Raw genomic sequence first — 19,287 nt, forward strand, 5'->3', positions numbered from 1 at the left:
GCACTTAACAAATGCCATAATTATTAGTACCACCCAGCCTAACCTAACCCTAATCTCTAATGCTAAACTTCTTACTGTTCCTTGATCTCATCTATCTCACCAGTAACCCCTTGCTCAGGTCCTACCTGTGGCCTTGGACACCCTCCCTCCTCAAAAATGACAGACAATTCCTCTCCCTGCTTCAAAGCCTTACTGAAGGCACATCTCCTCCAAGAAGACTTCCGTGACCAAGCCCCTCTTTCCTCTTCCGTCATACCTTTCTGTGTCGCCCTGCCTTGCTCCCTTTATTCATTCTCCCTCCCAGCTCCATGGCACTTACGTACATATCTGTAATTTGTTTATGTTAGTGTCTCCACCTCTAGACTGTAAGCTCATTGGGGGCAGTGAATGTGTCTGTTTCTTGTTGTGTTATACTCTCCCAAGTGCTTAGTACAGTGCTCTGCACACAGTAAGCACTCAATAAATGTGATTGAATGAATGAGCTGAGTATATTGCCAAGGTTATGGGTTTGTGGCATAGGGAGGATAGTGGTGCTTTCTAAGGTGATGGGAAATTGAGGGGGAGGAGAGGGTTTGGATGGGAAGATGACAAGTTCTGTTTTAGACATGTTAAGTTTGAGATGTCATTGGGATATCCAAGAAGAGATGTCTTGAAGGCGGGAAAAAATGTGAGATTGTAGAGAAGGACAGAGGTCAAGGCTGGAAATGGAGATTTGGGAATCATCCATATAGAGATGCTCCTTGAAGCTATTGGAGCAAATGAGTTTTCCAAGGGAGTGGGTGTAGACGGAGAGTAGAAGGGCACCCAAAAATTGAGCCTGGAGGATCTCCTACAGTTATGGGGTGGGAGGCAGGTGAGCAGCCTGCGAAAGAGACTGAAAATGAGCATCCAGAGGGAGATAGGAGGAGAACCAGGAGAGGACAGTCTCAGTGCAGCCTGGGTTGAATAATGTCTCCAGGAGAAGGGGGTGGTTGGCTGTGTCAAAGGCAGTTGAGAAGTCAAGGAGGATTAAGATGGAATAGAGGCTGTTGGATTTGTCAAGGGTATCATTTGTTACCCTTGGGAGGGCAGTTTGGGTGGCGTTAAGTGGGGTGGAAGCCAGATTGGAGGGAGTCAAGGAAAGAACTGGAGGAGAAGAAGTGGAGGCAGCAGGTGTAGACAACTAGTTTAAGGATTTTGGAGAGAAATGGTAGGAGGGAGATGGGGTGGGAAGTGGAAGGAGCCATGGAGTCAGGGGATGTTTTTTTTAGATGAGGGGAGACATGAACATGTATGAAAGCAGCAGGGAAGAAGCCATTCTGGTGATTTCAATTTTATCAGTTAAATATGCCGTCCGTGTCACTGGGGCAGGAGATGGGCAGGCCGGGAAGGATGCTTGAGGAGGGAGTTAAATGTCTAAAACAACGAGGGACAGGAGGTTCTAGGAGGGAGTTAAATGTCCGCTCAGAAACTGTGCTTCCCTCCTTCCCCCTCCTATTATGCCAGGAGTTACAAGAATGTATCTACTTGTGCAATTTCCCTCTGAATTTTATCCTGATGCTGGCTGAACGTGGCGAAAGTAAACTTTGAAAACGTGAACTAGGCCTTTAGAAGACAATCCCATGATTTCAGTTTCCACGATCCACAGTAGTGGCCCTTGTGAAGGCTTCTTTTGTTCGTTTTGTTTGCTTGTTTTATGGTATGCCAGGAGTTACAAGAATGTATCTACTTGTGCAATTTCCCTCTGAATTTTATCCTGATGCTGGCTGAACATGGCTGAAAGTAAACTTTGGAAACGTGAACTAGGCCTTTAGAAGACAATCCCATGATTTCAGTTTCCACAATCCACAGTAGTGGCCTTTGTGAAGGCTTCTTGTGTTTGTTTTGTTTGTTTGTTTTATGGTATTCAATGCTAAATGCTTAGTAAGTGTCAAACACTGTTCTAAGCACTGAGGTAGATTCAAATTAATTAGGTCGGGCACGGTCCCTGTCCGGCACAAGGCTCACGGTCTAAGTAGGAGGGACGACAGGTATTTAATCCCCATTTTACAGCTGAGGAAAATGAGGCCCAGAGAAGTGAAGTGACTTGCCCAAGGTCACACAGCAAGCAGCTGTCAGAGCAAAGATTAGCACCTAGGTCCTCTGACTTCCAAGCCCGTGCTCTTTCCACTAAACCACGTTGCTTCTCATCTGCTATGGTTATTGCTTGCTTTTATTACCCCCTGAGTTCTTCGGCTTTCTCAGCACGTGACACTTCTAGTGCCTGTGGAAAATGGGAAGAAAAGATTATCAACAGTAACTCTGTATAGCTTTGTCTTGTCTTATGCCGTCGAGTCGTTTCCGACCCATAGCGACACCACGGACGCATCTCTCCCAGAACGCCCCGCTCCATCTGCAAGTGTTCTGGTAGTGTTTTCTCATAGAATTTTCTTGGTAAAAATATGGAAGTGGTTTAATTCATTCAGTAGTATTTATTGAGCGCTTACTGTGTGCAGAGCACTGTACTAAGCGCTTTCCCATTGCTGCGTTCCGTGTAGTAAACTCAGGTCTCCGCCCTCGACTCTCTGCCATGCCGCTGCTGCCCAACATGGGTGAGTTTTGACTTGTAGCAGATGGCCTTCCACTCGCTATCCACTGTCCAAGCTAGGAACGGAATGGGTAGACCTCTGCTCGACTCTCCGTCCCATAGCCGAGACTGGTAGAGTACTGGAAACTCTCCAGGTGCGACCCTCAGAGGGGTATATAGTTTTGGGGTTCCCCTAAATGTTCCTTCTTGGTCAGTTACCAGCTCTTTGAGGTGAAGCAGGAAAAAAAAGTGTGGGCAAATTTGTCTTTTGTTAAATTTAAGGGGCCTGCGATGCCGTTTATATTTTAAGCTTTCCATAAAGTTGTATTTTGGGAAGCATTTTGGGAGGTTTTGCTGTCCTGCATGGGGAAGGTTTTGTTTTGTGGGTGTGGTGGTGCATTAACCCTCCACCCCCTGTTTTCTGCCAGTTCTCTCCACCAGCCACATCCCCTGTGGGGGGTCGGAGGGCCTAGGGCAGGGGTTGTTGATGCAGTCAGCTCCCTTCCCTGTGGCTGGAAAAATCCCACTCAGCTCTCATTCATTCATTCATTCAATCGTATTTATTGAGTGCTTACTGTGTGCAGAGCACTGTACTAAGCGCTTGGGAAGTACAAGTTGGCAACATATAGAGACAGTCCCTACCCAACAGTGGGCTCACAGTCTGGAAGGGGGAGACAGAGAACAAAACAAAACGTATTAACAAAATTCATTCATTCATTCATTCATTCAATCGTATTTATTGAGTGCTTACTGTTTGCAGAGCACTGTACTAAGTGCTTGGGAAGTACAAGTTGGCAACATCTAGAGACGGTCCCTACCCAACAGTGGGCTCACAGTCAAGAAGGGGGAGACAGAGAACAAAACAAAACATATTAACAAAATAAAATAAATAGAATAAATATGTACAAATAAAATAAATAAATAAATAGTGTATTTATTCAGCACTTACTGTGTGCAGAGCACTGTACTAAGCACTTGGGAAAGTACGGTAGTAAACAGTGACATTCCCTGCCCACAACGAGCTCAGAGTCTAGATGCGGGGAGAGGGGGAGACAGACATCAGTACACGTGGCTCAGTGGAAAGAGCCCGGACTTCAGAGTCAGAGGTCACGGATTCAAATCCCTGCTCCCCTAGTTGTCAGCTGTGTGACTTTGGGCAAGTCACCTAACTTGTGCCTCAGTTACCTCATCTGTAAAATGGGGATTAAGACTGTGAGCCCCCCCGTGGGACAACCTGATTACCTTGTAACCTCCCCAGTGCTTAAAACAGTGCTTTGCACATAGTAAGTGCTTAATAAATGCCATTATTATTATTATTATTATTATTATTACAAATAATATTACAGATATTTACATAAGTGCTGTGGGGCTGGTTGGGGTCTGGGAGAGCTAAGGGAGCACGTCAGGGAGATGCAGAAGGGAGAGGGAGATGAGGAGAAATTGGGCTTAGTCTAGAAAGGCCTAATAATAATAATAATAATAATGATACTTGTTAGGCACTTACTATGTGCCAAGCACTGTGGGCAGGGAATATGTCTGTTGTTATAGTGTACTCTCATTCATTCATTCATTCAGTTGTATTTATTGAGCACTTACTGTGTGCAGAGCACTGTACTAAGCACTTGGGAGAGTATAGTAGAACAGAAAACAGACACATTCCCTGCCCACAATGAGCTTGGCAGAGTTCTCTGCACACAGTTAGCGCTCATTAAGTGTGAATGGCTGACTGCCTAAATGCTGGGGGAGACACAATCTAATCAAGTTGGACACAGTCCCTGTGTCACATGGAGTTCACCGTCTATGTAGGAGGGAGTAGGGAATGTGCAGTTGAGGAAACTGACGCACAGATAAATTGAGATAGTGGGTTGCCCTTTGAAAATGCTGCCAAGTACTAAGGAATTATCAGAAAAATCATTAGGGACCCAGTACCTTATTATGAAATAGAACCAAAGGATATGGCAAAGGGGATGAGTGTTCTCTTTGTTAATTTCTTGCACGTAGAATGATAGTGGGAGAGTTTTCCATAGGGATGGGGTCAGTGGACCAGCAGACACGGATGAAAGAAGGCAGGAGAGGGTGAGCGAGAGTTGGAGGGGGAGGGTAAGGAGGCATAAATATATTTATGCCCGTCTTTCCCATTACAGTGTAAGATTCTCGTGGATAGGGGAGTTGCCACTTCTTTGATTTGTATTTCCCAAACACTCAGTACAGTGTATTGGGTGTTCAATAGTACTACTACTGTTGAATTAATAAGAATAACAGTAATGATGTTCTCCACATATACTCACTCCCTTGGTGAACTCATTCACTCCTACGGCTTCAACTATCAACTCGACGCAGATGACACCCAAATCTACATCTCCTCCCCTGTTCTCTCTCCCTACCTCCATGCTCTTATCTCCTCCTGCCTTCAGGACATCTCTCCACCTGGATGTCCGCCCACCACCTACAACTCAACATATCCAAGACTGAGCTCCTTATCTTCCCTCCCAAACCCTCTCCTCTCCCTGACTTTCTCGTCACTGTGGACGGCACTACCATCCACATCGACACCGTGGACCACCCCCTTCTCCGCAACACGCTATCCAACCTTAGCTTCATCAACGCTGTCCTCTCGTGGTTCTCCTCTTATCTGTCTGGCCGTTCATTCTCAGTCTCCATTACGGGATCCTCCTGCCCCTCCCATCCCCTTACTGTAGGGGTTCCTCAAGGGTCAGTTCTTGGTCCCTTTCTGTTCTCTATCTACACTCACTCCCTTGGTGAACTCATTTGCTCCCATGGCTTCAACTGTCATCTCTACGCTGTTGACACCCAAGTCTGCATCTCTGCCCCGGCTCTCTCTCCCTCCCTTCAGGCTTATGTCTCCTCCTGCCTTCAAGATATCTCCATCTGGGTGTCTGCCCACCATCTAAAACTCAATATGTCCAAGACTGAACTCCTTGTCTTTCCTCCCAAACCCTGCCCTCTCCGTGACTTTGCCATCACTGTTGATGGCACTACCATCCTTCCTGTCTCACAAGCCCGCAACCTTGGTGTCATCCTTGACTCCGCTCTCTCGTTCACCCGTCACATCCAATCCATCACCAAATCCTGCCATTCTCACCCCCGCAACATCACCAAGATCCGCCCTTTCCTCTCCATCCAAACTGCTACCCTGCTGGTTCAATCTCTCATCCCGTCCTAACTGGACTACTGAATCAGCCTCCTCTCTGATTTCCCATCCTCTTGTCGCTCCCCACTTCAGTCTATACTTCACGCTGCTGCCTGGATCATCTTTGTGCAGAAATGCTCTGGGCACGTTACTCCCCTCCTCAAAAATCTCCAGTGGCTACCAATCAACGTACGCATCAGGCAAAAACTCCTCACTTTGGGCTTCAAGGCTGTCCATCACCTCGCCCCCTCCTACCTCACCTCCCTTCTCTCCTTCTCCAGCCCAGCCCGCACCCTCCACTCCTCTGCCGCTAATCTCCTCACTGTACCTCGTTCTCGCCCGTCCCACCGTCGACCCCCGGCCCACGTCCTCCCCCTGGCCTGGAATACCCTCCCACTGCACATCCGCCAAGCTAACTCTCTTCCTCCCTTCAAAGCCCTACTGAGAGCTCACCTCCTCCAGGAGGCCTTCCCAGACTGAGCCCCCTCCTTCCTGTCCCCTCTTCCCCCTCCCCCTCGCTTTACCTCCTTTCCCTCCCCACAGCACCTGTATATATGTTTGTACATATTTATTACTCTATTTTACTTGTACATATTTACTATTCTATTTATTTTATTTTGTTAATATGTTTTGTTTTGTTGTCTGTCTCCCCCTTCTAGACTGTGAGCCCACTGTTGGGTAGGGACCGTCTCTATATGTTGCCAGCTTGTACTTCCCAAGCGCTTAGTACAGTGCTCTGCACACAGTAAGTGCTCAATAAATATGATTGAATGAATGAATGAATCCTTCCTATCTCACAAGCCTGAAACCTTGTTGTCATCCTTGACTCCACTCTCTCATTCACCCCACACATCCAATCTGTCACCAAAACCTGCCGGTCTCACCTTCACAACATCGCCAAGATCCACCTTTTCCTGCCCATGCAAACCACTACCTTCCTGGTTCAATCTCTCATCCTATCCCGACTGGATTACTGCATCAGCCTCCTTTCTGATCTCCCATCCTCCTGTCTTTCCCTGCTACAGTCTATACCGCACTCTGTTGCCTGGATTATCTTTGTACAGAAACGCTCTGGACAGGTCACTCCCCTCCTCAAAAATCGCCAGTGGTTGTCTATCAACCTCCATATCAAGCAAAAACTCCTCACTATTGGCTTCAAGGCTCTCCATCACCTCGCCCCCTCCTACCTCACCTCCCTTCTCTCCTTCTACAGCCCAGCCCGTACACTCTGCTCCTCTGCTGCAAACCTCCTCACTGTGCCTCCTTCTCACCTGTCCCGCTGTCGACCCCCAGCCCATGTCCTACCTCTGGCCTGGAATGCCCTCCCTCCTCACATCCGCATAACTAGCTCTCTTCCTCCCTTCAAAGCCCTATTGAGAGCTCACCTCCTCCAGGAGGCCTTCCCAGACTGAGACCCCCCTTTTTCTTCTGCTCTTCCTCCCCTCCCCATCACCCCCACTCCCTCCCTCTGCCCTATCCCCCACCCCTCTCCACAGCGCTTGTGTATATTTGTACATATTTATTACTCTATTTTATTAATGATGTGTGTATATCTATAATTCTGTTTATTTTGATGGTATTGACACCTGTCTACTTGTTTTGTTGTCTGCCTCCAACTGTGAGCCCGATGTTGGGTAGGGACTGTATCTGTTGCCAAATTGTACTTTCCAAGCGCTTAGTACAGTGCTCTGCACACAGTAAGCACTCAATAAATACGATTGAATGAACGAATGAATATTTATTAAACGCTACTCTGCCAAGTGCTAACATAGGTAGATGGTCATCAGATTGGACACAGCCCCTGTACCACCCAGGGTCCACAGTTGGAGAGGGAGATGGGTTATTTTAACCCCATTTTCCAAACGTGGAAACTGAGGCCCAGAGCAGTGAAGTGACCTGCCCAAGGCCCTACAGGGGGGAAGCGGCAGAGCCAGGCCTAAAACTTGGGTCTCTGGGCAACCGGTCCCGAGTTCTTTCTGTCATAGTGCAAGTTGCCCCTGCTTGTCTCGGCTTGACCCTCGTGAGGGAAAAAGAGGATGTTTGCTTGGTGTCGGGTGCCATTTCGGATGTAGCATGCTGCAGGGTTTGAAAAGAAGTTTGGAGGTTGGGAAGCACGCCCTCAGACACAGTGACTCTTCCGGCAAGGGATTTCCTCAGTGCCGGGTTCTGCAGGAATGCAGCTATAACCCCTACGTTATAGGAGAGCTGCCTGTAGTAGCATCATCAAGCAGCGTCTTCAGACATAATAGGCCATTTGAACGTGAATCATTACCATGACTCTTTCAAAGAAAGCAAATTTTTTTTTAAGTGGTATTGCTAGAAGTACGGTGTGGGAAAGAAATGAGGTCATTGCTCTTTGCTCTGCACTTGTTAGATTCCTTTTGGAGTCACGGGACGCCATTCAACATTGTATCTGGAGAGCATTCCGCAAAGAGTGAATAATTGTTTACAACGGAAGGACCCGCATGGAGAAGGTGGCAGGAACTGGACGTGTTCTACTTAATGAAAAGACAACAGATGGGGAACACATGCTCACCAAAGCCCGATGGGGAGGCAAGGAATCAGCCATTCTCAATCAGTTGGAAGAGCATCTGGCAAGGAATGCCAGAGCTAATAAGAAAAGATTCTTTAACCACAACGACAGCGGGCTGTCGTGTTAGTGGGGGCTTCTTGGATGAGTCTGGGTGGACGAAAAGGATCAGTGGATCCTTTAGTTCTTCGCTGCAGAAAGCTCTCCCACACCCAAATCGTCTTTTATAACGGATCAGCTGAGGTGAATCGAATTGCGGTGATGGCGCAGGATGTTTTAAACCAAATTGATTTAGTAGGGGTAAACAAGTTTCCAGGAAGAGTTCTGAAGGAACTCAAAAGGCAGAGTTGCAGAACTCATGGCGAGAATGTGTTACCTATCTTTACAGATGGCCACCTGACCAGAGGATGGTGGATCGTTCCTGTAACTCCCATTTCTGAAAATGGATCCAAAGGTGTTCCTGGAAATTTCAGTCTGGCTTCTATTCCTGGAAAAGCCACACTTTTAAAGTAAATGTTTTAAAGTAAAAGTTGAATATATTATTCATTCTAAGATCAGAAAAGACCACCTGAGTGGGAGAAGGCAGCGTGGCTTAGTGGAAAGAGCACGGGCCTGGGGGTCAGGGGACCTGGGTTCTAATCCCGGCTCTGCCAGTTGTCTGCTGTGTGGCCTCGGGCAAGTCACTTCTCTGGATCTCAGTTTCCTCATCTGTAAAATAGGGATTAAATACTTCCCTCTCTTACATAGACTGTGTACCCCACATGGGACTGTGTCCAAACTGATTATCTTACATCTACCCCAGCACTTAGAACGGTGTTTTACACATAGTAAGCACTTAAAAAAAACAAAAACAAAAAAACCCAACATACAGTACGCATTGTGGAAGAGGATTTCCTGCCTCCTTCTGTGTCTGCAGTTCTTCAAATGGCTCAGTAGGCAAGTGGATAGAGGGGAACCAGTGGCATAATTTACTCCAACTGTCAAAAGATTCCACATCAAAGCCTTTAAAAAAAAAACCCTCCAAAAACTGAATAATCTTGGGACTGTAGAATCGTCCTTCATTTGGAAGACGACGCTGATAACGGGTGAGATTACGTCCATGAGCAGAGATGACCTTGAGAGAGAATCTCCTAAACGCTTTCACATTTTGTCCAGGAAAATCTACGTGTAAACCTTTCCTGACTCCTTACCATGAGGGATCCCACAATCCAACAATCAATGGTATTTATGGAACACTTGCTGGGTGCAGGACACTGGGTGAAGTGCTCAGGAAAGCAGAATCCAATAGCGTAGGTAAACTCAATCCCTGCCCACAGGGAGCTTAAAGTCTACAGACGCAGACACGTATCGTCAAGAGGTGAAGAAGCATGGCTCAGTGGAAAGAGTACGGACTTTGGAGTCAGAGGTCATGGGTTAGAATCCCCACTCTGCCAACTGTCAGCTGTGTGACTTTGGGCAAGTCACTTAACTTCTCTGTGCCTCAGTTACCTCATCTGTAAAATGGGGATGAAGACTGTGAGCCCCCTGTGGGACAACCTGATCACCTTGTAACCTCTCCAGCACTTAGAACAGTGCTTTGCACATAGTAAGTGCTTAACAAATGCCATTATCATTATTATTATTATTATTATTATTATTATTATTATTTTATTATTTGAAAGCCTTGGGGTATTTGGGGAGATAGGTTCTGCAAGTACCGCCCAAGGGTATTTTCAGTCAGTCATTCCTATTTGCTTACTGTGTGCCGAGCAATGTCCTAAACACCTGGGAGTTGGTAGACACATTTCCTGCCCACAACAAGCTTACCGTCTAGTGTTCCATAAATACTTATAAATACCATAAATACCATAATAAATACCATAATTCACGATTGTTGTATCGAGCCAAGCTCACCCTATGGTAAGGAGTCAGGAAAGGTTTATGCGTAGATTTTCCTGGACAAAATGTGAAAGCGTTTAGGAGATTCTCTCTCAAGGACATCTCCACTCATGGATGCAATCTCACCCGTTATCAGCGTCGTCTTCCAAATGAAAGACTACTCTACAGTCCCAAGATTATTCAGTTTTTAATATAAAATAAGTAAATTATGGATACATTCTTAAGTGCTGAGGTAAATAAAAGGGCAAATCCAAGTGCAAGGGTGACACAGAAGGAAGTGGGAGAAAAGGAAATGAGGGCTTAGTCAGGGGAAGCCTCGGAGGAGTTGGGATTTTAATAAGGTTTTGAAGGTAGGGAGAGTAATCATCGGTTGACTATGGAGAGAGAGATTGTTCCAGGGCAGAGGCAGGATATGGGTGAGAGGTCAGAGGTGAGACAGATGAGGTCATGGTATAGTGAGTAGGTTGTCATTAGAGTAGTGAAGTGTGTGAGCTGGATTGTAGAAAGAAAGCAGTGAGATAAGATAGCAGGGGACAAGGTGATTGAGTGCTTTAAAGCCAAAAGTGAGGAGTTTTTGTTCAAGGGGAAATGTGGATGGACAACTACTGGAGATTCTTGAAGAGTGGGGGAAAATGGCCTGAAAGTTTTTGTAGAAAAATGATCCAGGCGGCAGAGTGAAATCTGAACTTGAGTGGGGAGAAACAGGAGGCTGGGAGGTCAATAAGGAGGCAGATGCAGTAATCAGAGCGGGATAGGATAATTGCTTGGATTAGCATGGTAGCAGTTTGGATGGAGCAGAAAAGGTGGATTTTAGGGATGTTGTGAAGGTTGAAGCTACGGGATTTGGTCCCCCTAGTCTGTAAGCGCGGTGTGGGCAGGGAACGTGTCCACCAGAGAAGCAACGTGGCTCAGTGGAAAGAGCACGGGCTTTGGAGTCAGAGGCCACGGGTTCACATCCCCGCTCCGCCAATTGTCAGCTGTGTGACTTTAGGCAAGTTACTTCACTTCTCTGGGCCTCAGTTACCTCATCTGTAAAATGGGGATGAAGACTGTGAGCACCCCCTGTGGGACAACCTGATCACCTTGTAACCTCCCCAGTGCTTAGAGCAGTGCTTTGCACATAGTAAGCACTTAATAAATGCCATTATTATTATTATTACCAACTCTGTTATATTGTACTCCCCCGAGTGTTGAGTGCAGTGCTCTGCACATAGCAAGCGCTCAATGAATATATATATATATATATATATATATATATATACACACACACACACACACATATGTATACATATATACATATATATGTATATGTGTATACATATATATGTATATATGTATGCATATATATGTATATATGTGTGTATATATACACATATATGTGTATATATATGTATGCACATATATGTATATATGTGTGTATATGTATACATGTACCTGTATATGTGTATATATGTTTGTACATATTTATTACTCTATTTTACTTGTACATATTTATTCTATTTGTTTTATTTTGTTAATATGTTTTGTTGTCTGTCTTCCCCTTCTAGACTGTGAGCCCACTGTTGGGTAGGAACCGTCTCTATATGTTGCCAACTTGTACTTCCCAAGCACTTAGTACAGTGCTCTGCACACAGTATGCGCCCAATAAATACGATTGAATGAATGAATGAATATGATTGATTGATTGATTGGATATGTGGGTTGAATGAGAGATGAATTGAGCATAATGCCAAGGTTTTGGGCTTGTGAGACAGGGAGGATGATGGGGCTGTCTGTAGTGATGGGAAGGTCAGCAGGGAGGACAGCATTTGGGTGGGAAGATAAGGAGTTCTGTTTTGGACATGGTCAGTTGGAGGTTTAGGTGGGACATCCAATTCGAAATGTCCTGAAGGCAGGAGAAAATGTGAGACTGCAAAAAAGGACAGAGAGCAGGGCTGGAGATGTAGATTTGGCAATCATCTGCATAAAGGTGGCAGTTGAAGCCACGGGAGCGAATGAGTTCTCCAAGGGAGAGTGGGTGTAGATGGAGAATAGAAGGGCACACAGTGTTGCCTAACAGTTAGAGCATCCCGGCTCCGCCACATGTCTGCTTTGTAACTTTGGGCAAGTCACTTGACTTCTCTGGGCCTCAGTTACCTCATCTGTAAAATGGGGATTAATACAGTGAACCCTTATGGGACATGGACTGTGTCCAATCTGATTGGCTTGTAGCTACCCCAGTGCTTAACACAGTGCTTGGCTTAACAAATGCCACATTATTATTACTATTATTATTCATTCATTCATTCATTCATTCATTCAATCGTATTTATTGAGCGCTTACTGTGTACAGAGCACTGTACTAAGCGCTTGGGAAGTTCAAGTCGGCAACATATAAAGACACTCCCTACCCAACAATGGGCTCACGGTCTAGAAGGGGGAGAGGGACAACAAAACAAAGCATATTAACAAAATAAAATAAATAGAATAAATATGTACAAGTAAAATAAATAAATAGAGTAATAAATGAACTTTGAGAAACTCCCACAGTTAGGGGGTGGGAGGCAGAGGAGGAGCCCGCCAAAGGGATTGAGAAGGAGTAGCCAGAGAGAGGGGAGGAGAAGCAGGAGAGGACAGTGTCAGTGAAGCCGAGGTTGGATAATGTTTCCAGGAAAAGGGAGTGATTTTGACATTGTCAAAGGCAGCTGAGGGGGTTGAGGAGGATTAGGATGGAGTAGAGGCCAATCTCTTTGTCCCAGGATAAACTAGAACTAATGGAAGGGTCCCCTCTCCCCCATGCGTCTCAATCCCTGGCACAAGACCTAGATTCCTGCATGTCACCCTGCCCATAGGGATCTCAGTTATGTGCAACTTCTTCCTTGGAGCCAGTCATCAATCAATCAGTCAATCCATCAGTGGTGTTTGTTGAGCAGAGAGAGTTTATAGGCTCTATCCCTGCGCTTGGGAAATACAGGTCGGCATCATATAAAGACGGTCCCTACTCGACAACGGGCTCACAGTCTAGGTGGAGAGAGAGACTGGAAAATAAGTGCTGTAGGGCTGGGGCTGGGGTGAGTATGCATTCATTCATTCAGTCGTATTTATTGAGCACTTACTGTGTGCAGAGCACTGTGCTAAGCGTTTGGAAAGTACAGTTTGGCAACAGATAGAGGCAATCCCTACCCAACAAGGGGCTCAAAGTCTAGAAAGGGGAGACAGAAAACAAAATAAAACAAGTAGACAGGCATCGATACCATCAAACTAGATAAATAGAGTTTAATAAATAAAATGGAGTAATAAATATGTACAAATATACACAAGTGCTGTGGGGAGGGGAAGGGGGGAGAGCAGAGGGAGGGAATGGGGCAATGGGGAGGGGAGGAGGAGCAGAGGAAAAGGGGGGGCTCAGTCTGGGAAGGCCTCCTGGAGGAGCAGAGGAAAAGGGGGGGCTCAGCCTGGGAAGGCCTCCTGGAGGAGGTGAGCTTTCAGTAGGGCTTTGAAGAGGGGAAGAGAGCTAATTTGGCGGATGTATCAAAGTGCTTAAGTGGTACAGCCGTAAGGGCATAGATCACGCAGAAGGGAGAGGTGAATAGGGTGGGGAAATGAGAAGTTAGGAAGGGAAGGCCTCTTGAAGGTGATATGAAGATGGAGAAAACGGTGGTCTGTCGCATATGAAGGGGGAAGGAGTTCGAGGCCAGAGAGAGGATGTGGGCCGGGGGTCAGTGGCCAAACAGATGAGATTGAAATTCAGCAAGTAGCTTGATGGTAGAGAAGCAAATCGTATGGGCTTCGTCGTAGGAGAATACTGTGGGGAGATGAGAGATTAATCAGGAAAAGGTTCCTGGAGGAAATAGGATTTAATAGGTTTTGGAATATGGAGAGAACAGTAGTCTTCCATCTCTGAAGGGGGAAGGAGTTCCAGCCCAGAGGGAGGGTGAGAGCAAGGGTCAACACTGAGAAAGAGAAGATCGAGTCACAATGAGTAGGTTGATGTTTGAAGAGTGGAGCATGTGGATGGGACTGTAGTGGGAGAGGAGCAAGGAGGAGGAGAGAGCCGATTGAGTGCTCGAAATCCAATGTTGAGGACTTTCTGCTTTATGTGGAGAGGAATGGGCCACTGCTGGAGGTTTCTGAGGAGCTGGGAGACGTGCGCAGGACAATTTTTCAGAAAAGTGATCAGGACAGCAGGATGAAGTGAGGACTAGAGTGCGGAGGCAGGGAGGTCAGCAAGGAAGCCAATGCATTCGTCAAGGTGGGATATGACAGGTTCCTGGCCCAGAGTGATGACAGTTTGGTTGGAGAGGAGGAAGGGGCCAATTCACAAGATGTTGTGAAGGTAGAACTGACAGGATTTGGTGACTGACTGAATATGTGGGTTGAATGAGAGTCAAGGATAACGCTCAGGTTATGCGCTCGTGAGCCAGGGAGGATGGTGGTGCTGTCTACAGTGGGGGGGGGGGGAAGTTGTGGGGAAGACAGTGTTTGGGTGGGAGAATGAACTCTGTTTTGGACATGTTAAATTTGAGGTCTTGGCAGGACATCAAAATAGAGATGTCAGGATGGCCGGAAGAAATACGTGACTGTAGAGAAGGAGAGAGGTCAAGGCTGGAGAGGAAAATTAGAGAATTATCCAGGTAGAGATTATAGTTGTCGCCGTGGGAGCAGTAGAGTTCTCCAAGAGAGTGGGTGTAGATGGAGAATAGAAAAGAGCAAAGCCACTCTGAAATCTCCTTCAGAAAGAGGATTACACTTTTGTGTTATTTGGGGATTTTTTTTTCATTTGTCAGTTGTCAAATTTTGAGGTAAGATACCTTGGCAATTTACACCCGAGAACATTTTAGCTCATACAGAATCACAGACGGAAGTAGTCTCTCGTTGGGCCTCATCCATGAACGCAGACCACAAAGTCAAACGGCGAACAGGAACCTCAGCGACTTCAAGAGATTTTCATTTTCCTTGCGGTTTAAAGGGATCTTCAGTGGCTGGCTGCCTGCCTGCCCACTTCTACAGGGACTTCGTCTTCGGCTGGACGAATATAGTGCCCACAGAGTCATCCTGGGAGGCTTCTCTGTCCTGGAAATGGCTGCATCATTACCCTCATCAGTATTTATGGAATGCCTGTCGTGTCCCGAGCGCTTTACTGGATTTTTGAGAGCAAAGGGTGAAAGTAGGAGGCCCCAATCCTGCCCATGGGGAATTTATAACCTAATGCGGGAGACTCTACAGTCCATAGGAAGGAGAGGGAAAAATCGAAGGTGTAATAACCAAAGCAATCAAAAAAAAGAATAAATCGTTGGAATCACAAATGCAGGGGCCTGCTGAAGGTGGCCGGTGGGGTGACCCTGACCAGGTTATTGGGGGATGACTTCCAGGAGGGGATAGAGGCTTCCCCAAGATGGGGAGAGTCCAAGTCAAGCGCTTAGTACAGTGCTGTGCACACAGTAAGTGCTCAATAAATATGATGGATGGAATGAATGAATGAAGTGCTTAGATGTGGGATGGGAAATGTGTCCAAGCTGATTAAATTGTGTCTACCCCAGCACTTAGATGAGTGCTTGGCACATAGTAAGTGCGTAACAAATACTGTTTTAAAAAGTGCTTCGTCTGGTGCTCTGTACGCAATAAGCGCGCAATAAATTCATTCAATCGTATTTATTGAGCACTTACTGTGTGCAGAGCAATATCGTTGATTGATTGGTTGATGGGGGGTCAGGGGAACAGAGATGAGGGGAACAGTAGCCCAGCCTAGGGGAAGGAACTAGGGCCTGGCTCTAGTCCCAGCTCTACCCCTGGCCTGCTGTGGGACCTTGGGTGGGTCATTTTGCCTCTCCGGGCCTCAGTTTCCTCACCTGGAAAATATGGAGTCAGTACCCATTCTCCCTACTTAGACTGCAAGTCCCATGAGAGACCAGGATTGTGTCCAATCTGATTACCTTGTAGCTACCCCAGGACTTGACACAGAGTAAACACCTAAAAAATACCACGGTGTGTTGAAGACAGGAAAGCTGGCAGGGAAGTCCACAGAGTGAAATCGTCGCCGTTTGCTTTGAGTCACTTTTGTTTACTTTCAGGAAAGAACATAGAAAGTGCCCTGTTTGGAGAGTAGATGAAAATCCATTCCTCACTTGCACTTGTGAGACTGGCTGAGGAGAGGGAGGAATCTTGGGATTATTCCAGGAACAGGGAGTAGCATAACAGGAAGTAGGGACACAGACAGAATCCCCAGGAAAGGATTAAGGATGGGTCAAAGAGATTGTGAAGTCATGCCCTTTTAATTGCAACAGGTATTCCACGGATGAGGTCGGGAAAACAGGAAGAGAAGTTTAAAAATACAGCGCCCACGTTCTTCGTAGATAAGGAAATAAAAGGCTTTTTCACAGCTTCTGGTAAATTATTACCTTCCGAGATAGGAGCAGTTTTTGTAAGCTTCTCTGCTTTGGGACTATTCATGGAACAGTGATTTAGAACTCTTTCAGAAATCGAGTCGCCATCTGGAATATTGGTTTTTGAGGGGTGTGGGGGAAGAGGGTAAGCAGCGTGGCTCAGTGGAAGGAGCCCGGGCTTGGGAGTCAGAGGTCATGGGTTCTAATCCCGGCTCTGCCACTTGTCAGCTGTGTGACTTTGGGCAAGTCACTTCACTTCTGTGGGCCTCAGTTCCCTCATCTGTAAAATGGAGGTGAAGACTGCGAGCCCATGTGGGACAACCTGATGACCTTGTATCTCCCCCAGCACTTAGAGCAGTGCTTGCTACCTAGTAAGCACTTAACAAATACCAACATTATTATTATCAATAATATTAATGAGGTGAATATGCTCATCTTGAGCCAATTGTTGGACCAAATAGTTGACAGATTGCTTTTTTTTAATGAACCAGCCACAAGACAAAAGACTTCCAGCATGAAATACCTGATTCGAGTTGGAATTTTAGACAGGCTTTGGTTTTAGTGTAAGGTAAACTGAACTATAATTAGAAGTTCATCCCGAATGAAGAAAATACAGCTACTTTCGAGCACTCGCTGGTTTCTGAATCATATTATCTGTCCCCTCATCCAGTCGTGACTCTCCTGAAAAGAGGTGTTTCAGCAAAGGGCCCAGGTTGCTAAGCAGTGAGCCGCAGAGATCGAGCCTCTTAAAGCTACAGGGGATGGTTTTCGTTACCGGAGTTATGATAGTGATCTGACACAGACAGGATTGAGAATGGTAAGCGAGAAGCTTTTTTTGTGTGTGGGTGGGTGGAGGCGGGTGGGGGTTATGGTACTTTCAAACTGTAGTATCTCTGGTGAAAGAAAGATTGCTGGGCTAGAAATTAAAATCTCCATTTAATCAAAGGCTCGGTTCGGCCACAGTTTGGCTGAGTGAGTCTCTGTTGGCCAGTGGAAAGAACCCTGCCCTTGGAATCGTCTGCCTGTGGCCGGCGAATATAGGTGAAGGCCGCACATCCGCTCAATTGTCAAGCGTCTTGAGGGCAGGGATCACGTCTGCTAACTCCACTGCCCTCTCCCAAGTGCTTAGTACAGTGCTGTAGACTGTAGCTTTAGTCCCTAAGCACCTTGTGGGCAGGAGACGTGCCTGTCAACTGTGTTGTGTCATCCTCTCCCAAGCACTTAGTTCGGTGCTCTGCACCCAGTAAGCGCTCGATAAACTGATCAACTGATTGCTCTTCATTCATTCAGATATCTGTTGAAATTTGCCAGGTGGTACCCCCCTGCCTGCCTATTTGCCCGGGGCTCCGTGTGCCCTTTCGAGAATGTGACCAAAGGACCAGAAAGGGTAAGCAGTGCCGTGCAAGACACTAGTGCTACAGTCAATTGCTCCGACCAGGATCTTGGTGCTGAAATCTCAGGCCTGAGGCTCAGTGCTTACCCCTCTCTGTTTTAAGCAGAACCTCCTGATCACTGCCTTAAAGGAACTCCATCGGCTCTCTCTCCATCCTTCTTTAGCCACTCCCTTCTCCCACTCCACCCCAGCTCACTCTCCTCATTGCTTTTAGGCATACTGGCTCACTGTGCTCCATTCTTGTCTTCCCCACTTCTGACCTCTCTGGCTCATGCCTTTCCCACTGCAAATTCGCCTTACCCCAGCTCTCCCCATCTTCAAAGCCCTTTGGAAATCACAGATCATCCGGAAAGCCTTCCCTGATGAACTTTTCTTCCCCCTCGCCCCCCGTTTAAATCCCACCGACCACCACTTCTGCACCAACTCTGCCCTTGTATTCTCACAAACCACCCGGATGAGTTCTGTCCATACAGACTAACTTAGTCTACGATTTTAGTGGTACACCAAATGTGCCCACTTCTCCTTCCTCCTGTCGCTATGTGTTTTTCAGCGCCTATCCCAGAACCCTCGCTCCCAGCCTCCCCCATTAGATTGTAAGTTCCTTGACGGTGGGGATGGCGTCTGCTAATCGGAAGTCAAACAAACAAACAGTTTCTGACGGAAATATCCACGACATGACGCACGTTACACGTGACAACTCCCAGGGCTGGGCTGCCGCGCCCCTCCCTCTCCCAGCCTTGGCTTCCACCTCTTTGAGCAGGGGTCAGAAAATATCCAGGGAAAATGGCTCAGTGGAAAGAGCAAGTGCTTGGGAGCCAGAGGTCATGGGTCCTAATCCCGGCTCCGCCACTTGTCAGCTGCGTGATTTTGGGCAAGTCACTAACTTCTCTGGCCCCAGTTCCCTCATATGTGAAATGGGGATTAAGACTGTGAGCCCCACGTGGGACAACCTGATCACCTTGTATCCCCCCCAGTGCTTAGAACAGTGCTTCGTACATAGTAAGCGCTTAACAAATGCCATCATCATCATTATTATTATCCCTCTGTTGTCTCCTTTCTCTCCTCCTCTTCCTCCTCCCCTTTCTTCTGCTCCTGCTTCTCCTCCCCTTCCTCCTCCCAATCCCCCTCTCCGAGGAACACCTCCCAGCTTCTGCCACCCCAGTGGTGGAAATGGTAGGAAGGAGAGAGGGAAGACTGGTGAGAAGGAGAATCAGTGTGGCTCAGTGGAAAGAGCCTGGACTTTGGAGTCAGAGGTCATGGGTTCAAATCCCGGCTCCGCCAATTGTCAACTGTGTGACTTTGGGCAAGTCACTTAACTTCTCTGGGCCTCAGTTACCTCATCTGTAAAATGGGGATTAAGACTGTGAGCCCCCTGTGGGACAACCTTATCCCCTTGTAACCTCCCCAGCGCTTAGGACCGTGCTTTGC

At 46.8% G+C, this 19,287-nt stretch overlaps 1 protein-coding gene and 1 non-coding gene across 2 annotated transcripts in view; one reads left to right on the plus strand and one right to left on the minus strand.

Moving 5' to 3' along the window:
* Positions 1–2,580: 2,580 nt before the first annotated feature.
* LOC119930196 lies at positions 2,581–2,718 on the minus strand. Its single transcript, XR_005451684.1, has one exon. It is a non-coding gene; the product is annotated as a small nucleolar RNA SNORA7 (small nucleolar RNA).
* Positions 2,719–17,149: 14,431 nt separating this feature from the next.
* ZC3H12B (zinc finger CCCH-type containing 12B) overlaps positions 17,150–19,287 on the plus strand; it is a 77,084-nt gene continuing 74,946 nt past the window's right edge. Inside the window, 2 exon segments of the mRNA XM_038748206.1 lie at positions 17,150–17,283; positions 17,757–17,853. The gene's annotated coding sequence lies outside the window, so the exon portion shown is untranslated.

The sequence above is a fragment of the Tachyglossus aculeatus genome, chromosome 6, assembly GCF_015852505.1.
Source record: "Tachyglossus aculeatus isolate mTacAcu1 chromosome 6, mTacAcu1.pri, whole genome shotgun sequence".
NCBI lineage: Eukaryota > Metazoa > Chordata > Mammalia > Monotremata > Tachyglossidae > Tachyglossus > Tachyglossus aculeatus.